Source organism: Pezoporus flaviventris, unplaced genomic scaffold, assembly GCF_033815535.1.
Source record: "Pezoporus flaviventris isolate CSIRO_AGI_PZ_B2104156 unplaced genomic scaffold, CSIRO_AGI_Pfla_v1 ptg000031l, whole genome shotgun sequence".
In the NCBI taxonomy this organism is placed as follows: domain Eukaryota; kingdom Metazoa; phylum Chordata; class Aves; order Psittaciformes; family Psittacidae; genus Pezoporus; species Pezoporus flaviventris.
Genome location: NW_026892579.1, coordinates 50,729,842 through 50,749,105, shown reverse-complemented (window position 1 = coordinate 50,749,105; position 19,264 = coordinate 50,729,842). Strand labels below are relative to the sequence as shown.

The window sequence follows — 19,264 nt, the reverse complement described above, 5'->3', positions numbered from 1 at the left end:
CTCTGCTTTGAATAAGGGAAAACAAAGTAAGGAAATAGCAAACTTGGGGAACGTATTTTGCAAGGCTCTTTATAGGGACTCCAGAAGGAAAACTGTACATATAAGGAGAAGCCATTCTTCTTACATGTTACTGGTAATATACAACAAAAAGAGAAGCACCAAAAAATACCTGTCCTTGGTGACAGGCACTGAGGCTTAGTGTGATGGGACCATTAAGGGTCAGGCATTGTATACATTTTGCAGAGCATAATTTGAGTAATACAGTTTGTTTTCATGGCAATTCTGATAATTATTGCTTATTTCCTTATGGATTTTTTTTGTTTGTTTCTTTGTTTAATGACTCTCCCTACATTTTCTAATGATGAATGTAGTAGGAGAATTTCATTTCACAGCCAAATATTCTGACTTCCGCAAACTTGACTCTTAACATGTTACCTCCCACCTCTCATACTTCTGACCTCAATATCAGGTCTTCAAAGTATGAAGTATAGGTATGGCTCCATTTTCAAATGCCAGTTCTTGGCCATCTGTCTCCTCTTTCAAAAGTGTTTCTAAGCATCTTTACACCTATCTACTATCCTGCTATCTCTTCTATTTGTTCATAGAACAGGGCATAGCTCCTGCAAGAAGACGATTTCCAACTTACCTGAATGTATCACGATGATTAATCACAGAACCATAGAGTGGTTTGGGTTCAAGGACCTTAAGGATCATCCAGTTCCAACCCCTGTGCCATGGGCAGGGACACCTTCCACTAGACCAGGTTGCTCAAAGCATCATCCAGCCTGGCCTTGAACACTGCCAGGGATGAGGCAGCCATAACTTCTTTGGGCAATCTGTCCAGTGTTGCAGCACCCTAGCAATGAAGAACTTCTTCATAATATCTAATATAAATCCCTCTGTCAGTTTAAAACCACTCCACCTTGTCTATCCCTATATGCCCTTATAAAAAGTCCCTCCCCAGATTTCTCATTGATCCCTTTAGGCACTGGAAGCTGATCTAAGGTCTTCCCAGAGGCCTTCTCTTCTCCAGGCTGAACAAACCCAGCTCTCTCAGGCTGTTGGAGTCCTCTAATCTCTTCATGGCCTTCTCTGGACCCACTCAAGCAGGTCATCATATTCTACTTTCAAAATCGGCAACAATATGACCACCTGACTAATGGTATTTCAACTGCCTTATTTTCACATGGCACACATGGCAGTGGTTATCTAGTATGCCTTTGGGAGGTCCTGGTCCCACATATAAGTCAGAGCCACCTGGAAATTCTACACATCTTCACCAAAATACCCCCAAAACAAAACAAAACACACAAAACCACAACATCAACTATACACTTAATTTCTTTAGCTGTATTTACTAAGATTATATTCTTATTATAAATTTGTTCAGTGCTTACGATAATAAAAATACTGATCCATAAGTATAACCCTTATATGACAATAGGAATAAATAGCAATAGCAGAACTTTTACAAAACAGCATGATGAGTTCAGCTTTGCTGAGCATCTGTTTGCTTTAGCTCTATGTAAATCTGTCTCCTTCAAGGTTAACTTATTTTGATATATACTTGAGAAGTCTGTTCCAAAAAAAAAAAAAAAGTAATTTTAAGAGGCATACTGATGACTCACAGCGTTAGGACTTGGTAATTTTGGTTCTTGCTGGAAAAAATGCTTAGCAAATATTGTCAGCAAAACGCTTCCATCTTCTTTGCGTGAGCATATTTTAAACCTGAAAATAGTAATGCTAACAATTGTGCCATTACCAAATATAGCTCTTTGGGTAGGATCCTGAAGGTATTTTCAACTAGAAAACTGAGTTTGGCTGCAACTAACAATTCAAAAGAATCCCAAGCATTTAAAAACCTCACCGACTGACTTGGTTGTGTCAACAGCACCATATAGGATTCTGATTGAAAAGAGTTGGTTATCGTGTCATCAGCCACTTTCCTAAAAGCACAGTTTACACTGTATATAAAGTATTGTCCTGCATCTGGCCCTCATACACAATGCTCCACTGCAACCACTGCCACACCTGAGATTCTAAGCAGGCAGAAATGGTCAACCCATAAACACTGGCAAAGTAGCAAGGTGCAAAGACAACCCAAATGAAAAGATCTAGTAACTGCATATCAACCCGATTAATTGCATAGGAAACTGACTCTACTAGAAAATGCCAAGCAGCAGAATCAAAACATCTTGGTTTCAGAAAAAAAATGCTGCTGCCTCCATATTTATCCAAGAGAACTTGTACATTCAGAAAAGATCGAGTGTTGCAGTAGAGTGTTGTGACCTCTAGTTGGTAACAATGACTGCCTATAAAAAGAAAAGGTATTTTAAGAGTCCCACAGAGAGATGTTACGTTCAGTTCTGCTTAGGTTAATATTTACAGCACAGATGAGAGAACAAGAACAATCACAATTTACTATGACATCAAACTGGAGGACACTCCACTTAAGGAGAACACGGCAGTCTTGATCAATTAGAAAAGCCTGAAACCAACAGCATCAAATTAAATGGACAAGTGCAAAAAATGCAGACTCAGAGAATCTGCTGTTTAAACAAGGTAAATAACTTTCTCAAGAATGGTAACTTAGAAGAAAACCCATAAATTAGAAAAGGTCACAAACTAAACTGGTGGCAGGTGTTCAACTCACTCTCACAGATGCTCTCAGGCCTGCGACATACAGAGAAAGCAGGAGATGGCTTCTGCATGTCTCACTGATGAGAAGAGCCTAACAAGAAAACCCTTGTTTTTTTACCCTCCACCCTTTTGGACACCACCTTTAAGGGGGGTGGGGGGTGCAAATTCCAAAACACTGGTAGAAAACAAGGCATTAATAACAATTGTAGAAACCATGCTCAAAGTTAAAAGCTTAAAGGGACTGCGTTAGTCTGCAGAAGTGAACAGTGACCAACTCCTCCTCGGTCCTGTGGTAAGACATTTTGAACAGTTCAGTTTTCCATGGCTAGGTTGCAACTATGCCATGTATGGTACAATGGGACTTGCAAGCTTCAATTTTCTGTGCCTTTTATGTCTGCAAAACTATCTACATAGCTTCTGAAGACTGATTGTGTCTTGAGACACTTATTTTTTAAACAATCAGAAAGTTGATGAAATACATCCTGAACATACAACCTATTCTTACATTATATCCAGAGTTACTAACACTGATTGATCCTACTCTCTCTACACTCTCCTGTAACAAAAAAAAGTTATCACAGATATCATTTCTTGAGAGAAAGAGGAGTAACTGTCAGAAAAGAAAATAAATTCTGTGGAAACTGCCCAACAATCTCCTTCACTGAGAGAGTTTGGAGCAGATGAGACAGCTGGCTGTCAGGAAGGTTTTGGTAATACATAACCTTGCCTCAGTGACCCGGACTGGAGTAAGTGGATTCTTTTACCTTACTCTCACCACCATACCCCTTATATTCAGTGACAAAAAAGTAACAATCATTGATAAAGATAAGGACTTTGGTACACCATTCACTTTCCACAAGCAAAAGCAAGATGGAAACCTTGAATTGGCTCAGGTACAGCGAGCGATGACTCAGGTACACATGCTCATTCTTCAGTTGGCTGTACTATCCCTGAATGATAAGGGTGTAAACTTTTCATTTAGTGTGGGGAAAAGCACACATATATATATACAAGTATGATAAAGTATATAAGGCACACATCCTAGTTTACATCCTAGTCTATGTATGGAGAATCTGTCTGCATGCCCAAAACCTAGCAACAATTCATACCAGAAAGTATCACGAGTCTTGGTATTTCTGGATTTCAGTGAAAGGTTTTCTCTATAAATAAATAGACCTTACTCAGCAAAACACTTAAGTACATGCACAACTATTTGTATCTCATTCCCAGCAAAGTCAATGCTAATATCCTGCTCAGAACCTGAAATCATCCAGAAAAACTGCTCACAGCCTATTCTCAATGTGTAAAGTACATATAAAAAGCTTCCTGTTCCTGTTACTGAATTGATAAGTGATGCACAATTAATTTTTAATTTGAAATTATAACAACAACAAAAAAACATAAGAAAAAAAAAGAATATGAATTACTTCCACATTTATTTTTTTTTCCTCTGGTGAAGGTAGTATTTAAATTTTTGCAAGATAACATCAGTCATGTTTTAAAGCACCTGAATATTAGCTTTGCAAACAAAAACGGGGGGGGGGGGGGGGGGGTAGGGGGGAGAGGAAGTGCATATCCTAATTGTAATAATATACTGAACAGGGGATTTTTTACACTGCACATTACTAAAAGAAAAAAACTCAACAAAAAGTGACGTGGTAGGCTTTGTCCTGCTTCAGTAACAGATAACAGCTGAACTGTCAGCTTAACTAGCTAGGTAAGTTATGACTTCACTGCAGAGTGGTGCTGTTCTGGTTCAGATAAGTGTTAAAATTTCGGGGGGGGGGGGGGAATGCGGGGGATGTGGAAGTGGGTTTCATCTCTGGTTAAGGATCACCCCTTGTAAAGTTTAAAAAGCAGGACAGATTTCTGAGAACTGACAGAACCACAACACCTTGCAGATAAATTATTTTTTAGCCTTTCAACTCTATTTAAGATTTCAATTTAGAACACCTTACTTTGGCTTTTATATCAAGTGGATTACTTTAACATAGAGGTCCTGACCAAGACTTAAAGACATGACTCCAGTCCTTAATTCAAGAGTGATTATACCAAGCCCCATGGTTAAGAAGATACAAAGACACACATACAGATCCCTCTAGCAGTAGTTTCAAGTCTCAAAAGCTGAGTCATACTGATAAGGTGAAAGACTGCACTAATTCATTCATCATCACCTCTGAGGAAAAAATACTTGGCCTTTCCATTTGACAAAATATAAAGGTGGCTTACATGTTGTTGCATGAATTATAAACAAGTATATCAGAAAAACTTCAGTTACTTAAATTGTAACTACACTCCTACGTGCAAAAGCTAAACTGCAGAGTTTTAAAGTGTGTTTACCCTTCTCATTCCTTCAGGCCAAAACCCACTTATTTCAGAGGGGTTTTCTCAGGTTTGAGATTTTTTTTCAGTTTAAAGCTTTCTGCAAAAATATTTACTCCAGCTTTGGCTGTAATAGGTGGACTGCTCTTTCAATTTCTCAACTGCATAAGTTATAGCTATGCTCTTATGATCAGCACTAAAACATTCCCAATATCTTTGTTTCATCTACAAGAAAGGAGTATTTCACTAATCACAAAAACACATTCAGGAATACTACCTCTTCCGTAGTAGTGAAGTAGCAGCACCTGTTCTTCATGGTTTTATCACCCCACATTTAAAGAAACAAAAGACTACCAAAATACCAGTGCCAGCTACCATCAGCTGAAGAAGATGTTAGCTTTTCAGTTCAGTGCATGTGAATTGTTAGTGATACTAGCTACTAACACTTGTCTTTAATAGTAGTAGACGCTTATACAAGAAACATGTGGCATGCATGGAAAGCCACATGGCAAAAACATCACATGTAGCAAACAGTGGTACAAATAAAAAAAAAAAAGCCTAATTCCTATTTATTTGTATTGAATAAGACAACTATCTTCACTTGTGTGTCAATGGAGTAAACAGTGTTGCTAACAGAATAAAATCAGACACATTTCAATTTATCACCCACATCAGACTAGAGAATGCTTTATTAACACAGATAAAGAGAAGACAAAAGTCTCTGTTTAAATGGTGTCCAGGAATTTCTGCTCGGGCCTCAATTTTTAACTGATAGTCTTATGACCTGTTTCAAAAGGACCATAATGATAAATCAGTTAATATCTGTCCCTCAAACCCTATGTTGCTACATAGAGAAGTCTTTTTAAGAAAGAAAAGAAATGCCCCTTATATGGTTCCTCAATCAATGTTTAAGTAAGCAATTTTCAAAATTTTGTCTATTTTTCTGGGTTAATATGAGCACTAAAAAAAACTAAGTGGTTTGGGCTTTTGATTTTTATCTTTCTTAAGAATTCAAAGATAAATATTGCCATCCTAACCCCAGCTCCAGAAATATACTTAACTTTGACTATTCAAACACTGAAACACTTTTTCAGAAATAATTCTGTAATTCATTAGAAAAAAACTCTTAAAGAGTTTCATCTCTCCTTCTATAAATTGATCACTTATTTTTCAGTGATTGGAACCACAGCACAACCCAACAGATACTGAGTTGTCACTGGGCACATAACTAGAGCAGCATGTTCAGGGTCCTACCTGGACAGGCAGAGTGGAAGATCCTGCCAGTTCAAACTCACAGGCAGAATTTGTTTTAATACATTTCTTTCCAAAAGAGGAACAAAGCCGGCATTTAATAGGATATACAGAAGTTGGTCAACTAGCCACAGAGCCTTTCGCTTGCAAGTCACCAGATATGCATCTATCCCTTTTTGACAAGTATTAAAACTGGTTCAGTTTAGGAGATTTCGGTATTCACTTCATTGGACTACTTAAGTGCACTTTCAGTTCAGCAGGCATAAACAGATCTAGAAGTGCCTAGTCCAGGATCAATAGCATTTGTGTAACTTCCTTAATACATGGTATTCAGAGGCAGTCAGCATTTATACCTCTGCAGTCTTCTAAGCTGATTTGCATACAGGCAAATTTAATTACATTATTTGTATTACATGTTTCAGAGTTACATATAATTTATTTCTGCAACTGATCTGTCCACTATCAAAAGCAAAACTGGAATTACTGGCACATTTAGCAGATGCTTAGGAAATTAAACAGATAACAGTATTTTTGTGCATTAAAAAAATAAAGCAAAAGACTACTATGACCATCTTCAGAAAGTTAACATTCCCTCCTAGTAGGTAATATAGAGAAAGCTTATTTCTCTTATACCAAAGCTTACAATATGAAGTTATGCTCAATTCTATGGTTCTCACAGTCATACAATCATACAGTCATAAAATCACAGAATGGTTTAGGTTGGAAGGGACTTTAAAGCTCATCCAGTTCAAATCCCCTGCCACAGGCAGGGACACGTTCCACTAAACCAGGCTGCTCCAAGCCCCATCCAACCTGACCTTGAACACTGCCAGGGATGAGGCAGCCACAGCTTCTCTGGGCAGTCTGTGCCAGTGTCCCACCACCCTTGCAGTGAAGAACATCCTAATACCTAATCTAAATCTCCCCTCTTTCATTTTACAGCCATTCCCCCTTGTCCTGTCTCTATGTGTCCTTGTCAAAAGCCCCTCTACAGCTTTCCTGCAGGCCCCTTTAGGTACTGGAAGCTGCTCTAAGGTCTCCCTGGAGCCTTCTCTTCTCCAGGTTTAACAACCCTAACTGTCTGAGCCTAGCCCTACAGGAAAGGCGCTCGTGCTCCAGCCCTCTTTACAATCTTTACAAAGACATTATGATAATGTCTTAGTCAGTAACAACCCCCTTGTATCAGCACACCACAACTAATACATGTTTTCTCCTCTTAAAACTCTATAAATATAAAAAATATATATATATATAATAAAAATATATATGTTCAGCCTGGAGAAGAGAAGGCTGCGTGGAGACCTCATAGCCTTCCAGTAACTGAAGGGGGGCTATAGGGATGCTGGGGAGGGACTCTTCATTAGAGACTGTAGTGACAGGACAAGGGGTAATGGGTTCAAACTTAAACAGGGGAAGTTTAGATTGGATATAAGAAGGAAATTCTTTCCTGTTAGGGTGGTGAGGCACTGGATTAGGTTGCCCAGGGAGGTTGTGAATGCTCCATCCCTGGTGGTGTTCAAGGCCAGGATGGACAGAGCCTTGGGTGATATGATTTAGCGTAAGGTGTCTCTGCCCATGGCAGGGGGGTTGGAACTAGATGATCTTCAGGTCCTTTCCAACCCTAACTATTCTATGATTCTATGATATATATAAATATATAAAACACACAAACACGCATACATTACAAAAAACCCCACACAGTAATTCTTTATACTACCCACTATATTACTAATATTAAGTCTTCACCATAGAGACTAAGTCAAGAGACAAAGTTGTCTGTAAGCCTTCACTGCTATTTACTGAACTGCCTTACCTAATTACTAGATGAAACATAACTTTAGAAGAGAGATCTGGCTGGAATGAAACTGCCAGCTATACAGTTACACATTCAATTTAAAGTTATTAAGTGAGGAACAAAACACTTAACTTCTTTAGGTAGTTTTGTTTTTTTTGAGGTGTAGAGGGATGTTAAGGAAAATGCATTCTTGCACATCAACCTCTTCCTGCATACTAATATTTTTATTCCCATGTTTCTCCCTAGATAATTCGACAAATAGATTAATATTAACTGGAAGTCAGCAAAATGTTATGATTGTATACAAGCCCAAATATACATGTGCACAGAAATAAACAGACAGAAATTATTTTAATTTAAACATAATTTTTTTTCCCCTAAAAAGAGGGAGAACAGAAGAGTAATTTTTCATCCTTTTCAATATTTTATCAAGTCTCCAGGTTGGCTCAAACTCCCTACTTAATAAAAGAAGAAGTCTTTCATAAAAACCTTCAGCAGTGTAGCAGACATATAAACTCCAGTTTTAACAGTAGCACAAAATGTTTTATCATAACTGAGAAGCAGGTTTGTAAAATAGCAATTATCAATTATTCACATAAGTGCTCAAAAAATTAGAAACGGACAATGGAGAATGGTTGGGGGAAAGGGGAGAGATAAGCTTTAAACCATTTTTTTTTTCAGGGAAATAGGCAAAATTACTCCAATGCCTACATTTTTAAAATACAGACTTGCAGTAGCTTTGCAGTACAGCAGAAAAAGTAGTCATAGGTATGGAGTCACATATTAAACCACATTGATACATACCTTCCATAAAGACTTTCTCCTCTTAACTTGGCTACCGAAAGGGACTTTCCAGAAAATCAAAATTAAATATTATTTAGCAATTTTAGATGCTGCTTAATATTAAGGTCTAATCCACATTTAAAAGTTTTTTCCATAGTAATTACACTAGCTTAGCTATACTGGAAAAAGCAGTTTACTACTGTAGGCTACAGCAGTCAAACACAGTAGACTATAAAATAAGACATTTTTCTCATATAGTTGTGGAGCAATCTAATCTAAGTTCTGAAGCAGGTAGGTTGGACCAGTCACCTCCAGAAGTCCCTTCCAACCTACATTTTTCTATGATTCCATTCTATAGTATTATTATTTAACTGGTCGAGAAATACTGCCAAACTGTTAAGAATGAGCATGTGTGTGCACTCATGTGCGTGCACTCATTTAAATGAAAACCTACATAACATGAGCACACCAAAAAAAGCACAGCCCTTCCTCTCAAGTTCTTGATTTCCTATGAATAACTCAGAATATAAAAACTACACAATAACTAAAAAACTACAAGCTTGGATTAGGGGGGAGTTACCTTATTTATACAATTAACAGGGTCCTTTTCTAATACAAAACTATTCATATTTTTAATAAGAAAAAAATATTTTGCCTTGAAATTCATTATTTGTTCTCTCTCACACTGAAAATGACCAGTTACATTTATTCATACCTGTGGAAATATTTTTCCCCATTAGGTTTTTGTCCTTTTTTTTTGTTTCTCATCAGTGTGTACACATCAGATGTTTACGCTATCTTGCTGTTCTTCACGGAAAGAACAAATAACAGTACTTAGACTTGTACTAGATACACTGCAGGCTTTACACACAAACAAGGAGTCAAATATAGCCTGATTCATAATGAAGTATTACTATAGTTTCAGAATGGATAGTCATGCTTTATTTCAGGACCAAAATACACTCCTTCAAGATATTTTATCCAAATGACTCTGAATCATAGCTAAAGGAAAACAACAGGCCATCTGCTAGCAATGTAACGTTCGTACAAAATTAAATGAGTACTTAACACATTGTCCTTTCTAGGGTAACAGTACTGCCTACTATGTGTCTATAGTTTTTCTTCTTGTTTCAGGGGGTAAGACTGTGTCATGGCTGTTGCCTGTTTAAGTAAGAAAAGGACTCACTCATAAGCAAGCCAGTGCTTCTTCAGAAATACTCATTCAGTCTAGAAACGGAGGATGATTCAAAACCACAACTACTCAGTTTTCTAAAGGTTGTACAAATCATGTTGGGGGAAAGGGGAGAAAAACAATCTGATCTAAAAATAAGTAACAAAGAAACATTATCGTTTGGAGAAGGGTACATTAGGTCAGAAGCTGCTGCTTTTTAACACCATAAAGTGCTTACAGCTCTCAGGGCAAAAACTGAAGCAGGAAAAAAAAGTCGCTAAATCAGGAGGGCAAATAAGCTGTTTGCTCAGCATTTTCTGTAAAAAAACACAAACTTTAAGCATAAACTATATATTCTGGGTAGCGGTGTTTTTTTTAAGCTAAAAAAGCTCATCATTGCTTAAGAACCCAACAACATTATTTTACACAATAAACTAACACATGCTATTAGGGCTATTCTCCCTCTTTTCCTTTCCCTGTCCACCACCCACTTAGCCATTAGTCTTACTGACACCTCTGCATCCAGTTAGACCACAACTGCTAAATTATTATTATTTACCATTTCCATAGTCAAACTAAAAGAAGCATTATTCAGTTATTTCATAGCCATGGGGGAAGGGAGAGGAGGGCTGTCCCATCTAATCACTGCAACACCTTAGCGCATCATTATAGAAGGTCCTACAGAAACACGCAAATAGACCAAATGCTGGTCTATGGGATTTAAAATCAATTTAATAAAAAGAGACAGTGAGATTTAATATGTAGTATACTATATATATATATATATATATATATATATATATAGTGTATATAAAAGTCAGCTGGAAGAAGTAGAGTATCCTAACAGAAATTAAGAGCATGATAAAGCCACTTACACATTTTTGTTTTACTGTAAAAAATTGATAATGTCACTTATTTATAAAGTGCTAGAACCTACGCAAGAGGAAAAGTTATTCCCACTATTATTTAGCTGATTTATTGTTAATCCAGAGCCAATGTGGGATTTGAGGATAAGCCAATCACATTACAGACCAATTTAGGGAGAACGTCATAATCTAAATTACCATGTTGAACTCACAATGACAGAGAAAAACACATAAACACATCTCTCTAACCACTAAGGGTTATCTTGCACCTCTGAAGAGATAGTTGTGTACCCAGGGAGGCAGAGTTCTGCATCAGCCCAATAAACCTGGGAGGGATTATACAACCTTTGTGCCTTAGGAGAGAAGGTAAATATAGCTCTCCAAAGCCATGGATCAGATAGCTGAATGAGCCAGAAATAGCAAAATAGCACCTGGAGGAAAAAGACGCTCCTACTTAGCTACCTAGGACAAAGTGCAATCTGCAGTTTTCTTCTGCTCCTTCTAAATCTGGTCACTTATGTACATTCTAACTATCAATTTTCAATAAATTATCTGATACAACTGGAAATAATTCCGTGGGCTTGAATAGCTTCAGAAGAATGAAAAAGCCAATAGTAATTATAACGTCTATCTCCCTACTGTTCTGTATGGATGAATAATGTTCTATAAAAACATTGCATGCTGACACGTACAATCTCTACTGTCAAATTAAATGTGACTAGAAGAAATAAACTGAGATTACAAGTTATGCAAGCAGCTGCAGTTTGAAGACTTCAGCAGTTAAGAACAGACACATCTGCCAGTTATGGTCATAGCTGTAGTTAAACTGGATTTTCAGGTTCAGTCTGCTAGAATTAGTATACTACAATTCAGTACACTGGGGAAAACAGTAGGAAATGCTGAACTTGATTAATGTATTCTTTATAGCTTAATCAGTGTTTTGTTACAATACATGTATGTCTTCATTTAAGTAGGACAGATCACTTCCAAATTATAAAATCTTTTACTTAGGTATTAGATGTTACCCTAAAGCAAGTTGTCAAAACCTGAAGCCAGAAGTTTTCAGGAATCTAAGCTCAGAATCCTGGAACCATATAACTTAAAATAGTTCAACTCAAAACAAAATTTCAAACACAGGATCTACTCAAGAAGTTGTATTCCTCAGAATAAACTGAGTAGAACTGTATGCATCGTAACCTTACTCAGAGAGGCCCTTCTCATACTTACCAAAACTGATTTCAGAAATAAACTCCAAAAACTACATTAACTTTGAACTGGCAATAGAAAAATATGGTACTGGTAGAGCAGAAATACAAGATACACATAACCCATACTAATGCGAAACTTCAGTTAATTTTGTTTATAGTAAAAACTGCTATCCAGATTAATCTCTCCAGTGCTTCCTCATAAAAACATCCCTCATGTTTCTTTTGCATACTTTCTGAGTACAAATGTAATTTTGAAATTAGTTACAGGAATGTTCCTTCCTAAGTCTGTAGAAACTCAGTGATTTATTTGCTCTATGTAAAAGACTGATTGCATACTACTACATAAAGATCCTCCATTGCCTTTTGTCCCTACATAAATAGAGACAGGATACTCAACAACAAAAACAAGAGAGAAGTAAGAGATAAAACAAGTGTATTTCAGACATGATGTTTGATACTAATAAGGCTAAAGTTCAGGGTGTCTTTCACATGAGCTCTGCTACTAAAAAGGTAAAATGAAACTGCAGAATTACAAAAGTAAGGTCTGAAATAACTGCATTTTGAAACACAGTACAAAAATGTGGTAGGCCGAAAGAATTAATTTTCAAATAGCTTTTTTAAAACTCACTCCATTTTCAGCTCTTTCATCTTTTAACACCAGTTGTGCAAACCCTATTAGGCCTCCTCAGCAAAATCCTGTTGGGCTAACCACTGTACACTGACAAGACTCTGCCTTTAAAAGCTTAAAAGTATATCACATCACCTGCAGAAAGAGCTATAGTGTTTTCCCTCTCTCTAATCCATGTCCTTCCTATGCTCTGTCCTACCTATAAAATGAAAACTTAGTTCTGCTCCTAGTTTTCTATCTCATACCACTCTTGCCTGATGTACTTAATGAGGTAGATGAAAAAACCAACACACTATCTGATAAACAAGTACCATATCTGCTGCCACTGCCCTTCTGTTGTTTCTCTGCTCTTTAGCAGAGATGGGGGAGTCTTCTATGCATGCTTGTAGAGAGGATTTCAGCTCAGTAGGCTAAAATGGTTATTTTTGAACAATGCAATCTCAGCACAATTCTGGGTTCAAATATGGTAAAAAAGTATGGGACAGAACAGAGAAATTCTTTACAATCCCAAATTACAGTTTGGTTAACCAAAGTGGTCTCTCAGCCAGGTCATTACTGCTGTTTTCCTCTACTACCATTCCAAACAAACTATCCAGTCAGATGATTTTACTGATCAGCCTCAAAACAAAGAGGGATAAGTATACAATCATCCAACGCCATAAGGTAACAGTCATAACAGGGTTATGTGAGTACTACCCTACCTCACCATACAGTAAGATAAAAAAAATTTGTATTCGACTCAAGCACACGGTCATTGTGTGTTGCATGCTAGATAAATTCTGGATGATTTTATTAAAAACAATCATCTAGACTGTCTATTCAGCGTAACTGCCTAGTCACTATAATCATTTACTTGTTTAAAGTAGAATCACGGTCTGCATGTGCTCTGCATTCCAAGAAACCTAAGACATATGAAAGCCAACACTCTAAAAACTCTCTTCTTCCCAGGGAAGAACTGAACCTGGCATAAGGGGAAACCTCATGAGGAACCTGGCATGAGGGGAATGGCAGCTTTTTTATTTATGCTTACATCTGCCTCACAAGAGTGAGTCAAGCTTATACATTTGAGTATGACAGAAAAAAAAAACAAACACCCAAACACAAACCCACACAGAGAAACACAGAATAATCAAGGCCATGGTTTAACAACTGCAAACTGGACTTAGCAGCAACAAAACCCATGGTCAAAAAGAAACATAAAAAAATTAAATGTTTTGAAAACTAGGATAACAAAATCAGATGTGCATCAAAAATCAAGCTAACAGCTGAAAAGAATGACAGATTTTAGACAAGAGACAGAATCAGAGAATGTAGTTTAAAACATTAACTCATATAATAAGTAACTTCAGATAAAATATTCAAGAGTAAATTATGTCTTGCAGACAGCATACAATGCATATTGTGTTTGATTTTTAGTTAGCATGTAATCTGAATGACTCAAAGTACTTCGATTATAATTATTCTGATATTCACAACTGGATTAACACACAAACATGAGCCAATCTGGCAAAGCACAGCTATATAAATCACAGCACTTCTTTAATGTTACATATGGTGTGCATTTCTTCAGCAGCAAGCAGCAAGTCCCCTGAGCTTTCTAACTGATAAGGAAACACTATTTTAGCATACATAAGCACTGCTGCTATCAAACAACATTTGCATTTCTGTATTTGAAAAGAAATTAAACATCTGATACTAGAAGAAAACAGTGAGATCTTCCAGGGCATTGAGCGCTGAACAAACTGTAATCCAACTCAAGTCAGCAGGGGTTATCCAAATACACCACTGGGGGAAAAGATTACTTCAGAGACCATATTTTTGATAATTTCATTTCACATTCCAAAATTTAGAATGTTATTCCTTAAGATGATGACATCTCAGAAAGGGTGAGAAATCCTGAATAAGTAGAAGAACCCCTAAAAATTATTTATTGATAAGGTTGCAAGACAATAAATACTACGTTTTATTACATCACATCATACATAGGAAAGAAAAAAATACCATGCAATGTAAAAGTATGCTCAACCTAGACACTCCACCAGTGACCACAGGTCTAGAACCACTCTCTACTAGCCAGTTTGAACTCTCAAATATTACTGAAAATATTATAATGGGAATGATCATGAACATTGGCTCCTTTACACAGTGAAGCCCCAATGCATAAAAATTTCTTACTGACAGTGCTCCAGTGTTGTCATGTCCAGCAATGTACAATGTTATCCTCCATAATATTCCATTCTCTATTCCAAGAAGTATTGTGATGCAAAATTAAAAAAGGAAATAAAAAGAGAAAAAGACACATATAATTGTATTAAACTCCACAGGGATGTCTTACATTTTTTGTTTGTTACACTCTGCATTCATACACATATGGGGTATATGTGTATCTCCTTCTGTATGCATCTGTATATATAGATAAACAGTGTCAAATCAGGACTTCTTCACCTGGTGTAGCCTTCAGAGAGTTTAGAAAAGACATTCTATGAGATTTTTTTAGACACTTAAAGTATTCAGCCAGGAATTTTATCTCCAATATGATTCTTCATCACTTTCTCAAACTGAACACTCCAAATGAAGGTATAAAAAAACCCCTTCCTCTTCATCTGCGAATTGTTCAAAACAAATGTTTAGACCAAAATTCACCCTATAAGTAGTGCTTATATTACAAAAAAGATTACCTCAACTAAATTATGATTTATAACAGCTACTGTGAAATCATCACAGTTGTGAATCTACTGGGCAGAACTATAATTTGAGTGCAACTGACCTAAGGTTAAGAGTTAGTTTGGAAACAGGTTGTAGATCAGTCAAATGAAGCTTTGTAAAACAAAGCTCAGACAAAGGAAGCTTCGTAAAACAAAGCTCAGCAAAATGCATTTTAACGTGCTGAAAATGTTTTCGTAAATTATTAACACCTACTGCTGCAAGGTCTATGGTAACATAATAAAATATCCAAATACAAATAAAAGATGTAGGAGTCAAAGCAAAATCTACATAGCATTATCTTCTTTTATCAAATAATTCCAAGGTTTTAACAACTAAAAACCAAACATACCCATATAAAAGGTAGTGCACTGCTTGACATGTGTTTCTGCGATCTGCCACAGCCTGATACTTTTACTTAACTCTGTATTCCTCTTAAGGTAATCAGCATATTAAGTACTATCAACAGCTATACTTAATGCTATTTACACAAGCATTAAACATCAATACAGATTTATTCTTTCCTGACAAATGCAGAAATTTCTTAAAATCCATGTAAATATTTTAAATATTTTTTATGGGAAAACAACCATTTTATTAGTGATATATATATATATATGAAAAACTTTTACACATTTTAAGATAGTTTTTCTGCAGTATTTTACTATTTCAAGACACCTGATTTATTTGAAAACACAGGAAATGTACAGGAAAGTATTTGTGAGATTATAAAAACACAATTCTACAAAAGAATTCAGCTCATTCCCTAATGCTGTGGTTCAAAAATAGGTGTAGCACACATAACAGACACAGCATACGTGTAGCCTCCCCTCCTTAAATAGGATTACTCACAAGATTAACATTACATATAAATTTAAACATTCTGGGGAATCAGATCCTGAATCAACACTTACCTGCTATAAATTACAAACTAATCAAAGATACCACCTTCAGACTGTGAGGCATTGTTATCCACAGACTTCTAGATCTCACTATTGGGTCATAACAATATTTGATATTCTACTTCAAAAAAAGATAGCTTCTCTGCATTCTTTCCACCTTTTAAGTGTCTTCAAGAGTTCATTTTTTAACATCAGCAAAAACTACCAAACACCATTCTGGAGCAGCATCCAATGTCCCTATATGACTTATTTCTCACAAATTCACCTTCTTGCTGAACCCATTTCTTTTATTGAGAAAGGTGAGACAAGTTGAAGTTACTCTTCCTATTACTCCTGTTACTTATATGGATGATAATCCATAGGAAACAGGTGAATCTACTCAACTCCACAATAAAAAAATAATAAAAAATAAAAAAAGACAAACTGTGTAGTGATACGCCTCTATTTTCTTTTCTGTTACCTTTTCTGCACTGTAGTTCTCCAGCCTTTACTGTTTCTCAGGATCTTAAGATGTCAGCATGAATTTGTTATAAATTGTTTAAATGGGAGAATCTGTAACTTCCTAAATTATGTAGTTTATAAAAAATGTCAGCTTCTGTCAGAGCCTGGAAAGTTCTTTTAAAGGGGTAACTTCATCTTGCAGTCCTAGCCAAAAGAAACAGCTGTCTTGTTTTCTCTACATGGCTCATCCCTGGCACTTTATCATTTCAAAAGTTTCCTTTATTTTTTTTCCAGCAAACAATAAAAATGTAACTTCCATTGTGCTCATTACATTCAAAGTATTTCTTCACTTCCTACAAGTTTAATGAAACTGTGAAAACTGTTACTCTAAAGCACAGATGTTTGCATAGTTCTCAAAGTATAACTGCACCAGTTCTGAAGCAAAAGGGAAATGTCTATTTCTTCCACTTATATGGCCAATAATAACTTCTGCATTCTGACAGAATCATGTGTATACTGGCAAGGATGGTAGTTTCAAAATACTTTATCAGGAAGTCCACAACTAAATAAAATACAGGCACTGCAGATACTGATCCAAACTGATGAATATACTTCTTTGCTTCAAAACTTCACAGACTTTTGTTTTTTTTAAACACATTTACAGTTATTTTCACCACCAAGAACGACCCTTATATTTTCCAGTGTAGATGACCATAATAGATGTGATTAACTAAACAGAATTCCCTTGAAGGTGAGAACTAGTATTTTTCTACCTGAATGAACTCAGTAGAGCAAACCACTGGGTTTGTAACAAAGTACTCGTCTACTTCAGAAGATTCAGGGGTTTGGAACTAGATGTTCTTAAGGTCCTTTCCAACCCTAACTATTCTATGATTCAATTCACAGGAAACAGTTCATTATTGTGGCATTTACATTATACTACAGATACTGCAGTAGAATGTATCCCATACTCTACTTAACAACAACCTAGTAGTCTCTCAAGGATGCTTAACTAAAAAAAAATTGCATCTTCTACTTTTGGACAGGAAAACCTTCTACATAGAATTTAAAGGAGGCAAGTAATTCCCTTCATATCTACTACCCATATAGCAATTCAAATCAGACATTGGTACATGACAGCAAAAGTAAACCAACACATGACAGAACAGGCAAGAGAGCATTACTCTCATGACCATTCAATCTGTGTAGAAGCCTGTATCTCCTAAAAGTAGGAGCAAGGAGCCAGAGGGGACTTGTTAGGAAGAGGTTGAGTGTGAGAGACTCAAGGAAGATGTGGGACTCAGCACACAACATGGAAAAGATTCAATATTTAACATTCTTAAATCCATAACTGACCAAGACAAAACAGGCAAAAAATGCAGCTCAAATGTAGCCTGAAGTGACCTAAAGCACCTTTTTACTCCTAAGTGAACTCCCACACAAGTACAAAAGAAGTAAAACCAAAGAGTATCTAGTGTGGTGCAGCAATACTAAAATGTTAACTATTTCTATTTTGTTAAAAAGCCAAATGCAGGTTTTATAAAGATAAATAATTACCATCTGTAGAGGCCTGAAACACTTTAACATCTTTATGCTATGGAAGGCAACCGGCAGAAAAATATTTATAAATATTTATAAATATATAAATAAAAGTCAAACTTGACCATTCTTCCTATCCTAATCTTCAGTTCTTACATAATGGAAAGGGGAAGGAGAGTGAAACATTTCAGATATGACTATCTAAAAATTCTGACTCACACAAGGCCATATATTAAAACCCACATGGAAACATACTAATAGCCATTCAACAATTAATGACCTAAAGTAAAATGACAAAAGGACAGTATCATGGTAAGCCAGAATGCACATATAATTTTAATAAATAAAATTTCCCTGTCATTAAAACACAGTCATGAGTCAGAAGGTAGATGCTGGAACTGTTTTGACTTCTAAATTGCTGATTAAAAATGAATTAAAAAACATATAATGAAACAGCACCAACACAGTAAAAAGGAACTTTCAGATACTGCTAGGATCACTTAAAACCCACTGAAAAACCACTGAATTCACAGTTCAGTCTGTCCTTATTTACCTCAGCCCATGTTAAACAACATCCTGGACAGTCTTTCAGAGCCAAGCCCTTAGTGCAAATGGACAGTGATCACTACTATCATCTTTTGAAACCATAGATTTATGTCTCAGTACTCTGGGACTAGCTTTCTCCATTTCATTTTCAACTCTGACAAATGAACACAGGGGAAAATCTTTTAAGATGCTTTTGCAAGACTTCATAAAAGCAAAGCTCTCTTTTATGTGCAGCTGACCTCAGCAACTGGCACACATGCATCCTCTCCCCCCAACTCCATAAGTAACATTCACAATCATTTTTTTTTTGTGTATGATTTAGACATAACCCACTACAGCCTAGCTCTCCATCTGCAGCCTTTAGACGATAGATTTCTTTCAGGTGTAGTTTGAAACATTCTTTTAAGTGTTTGATAAATCAGGAGCACAAATCCACACGGAAACAAGCTCCTTACTTCCCCTCCCTTTT

The 19,264-nt window shown here is 36.3% G+C and overlaps 1 protein-coding gene across 5 annotated transcripts in view; it reads right to left on the bottom strand.

The window, feature by feature from the left end:
* SUPT3H (SPT3 homolog, SAGA and STAGA complex component) overlaps positions 1 to 19,264 on the bottom strand; it is a 273,957-nt gene that overhangs the window by 242,793 nt on the left and 11,900 nt on the right. The window lies entirely within an intron of this gene.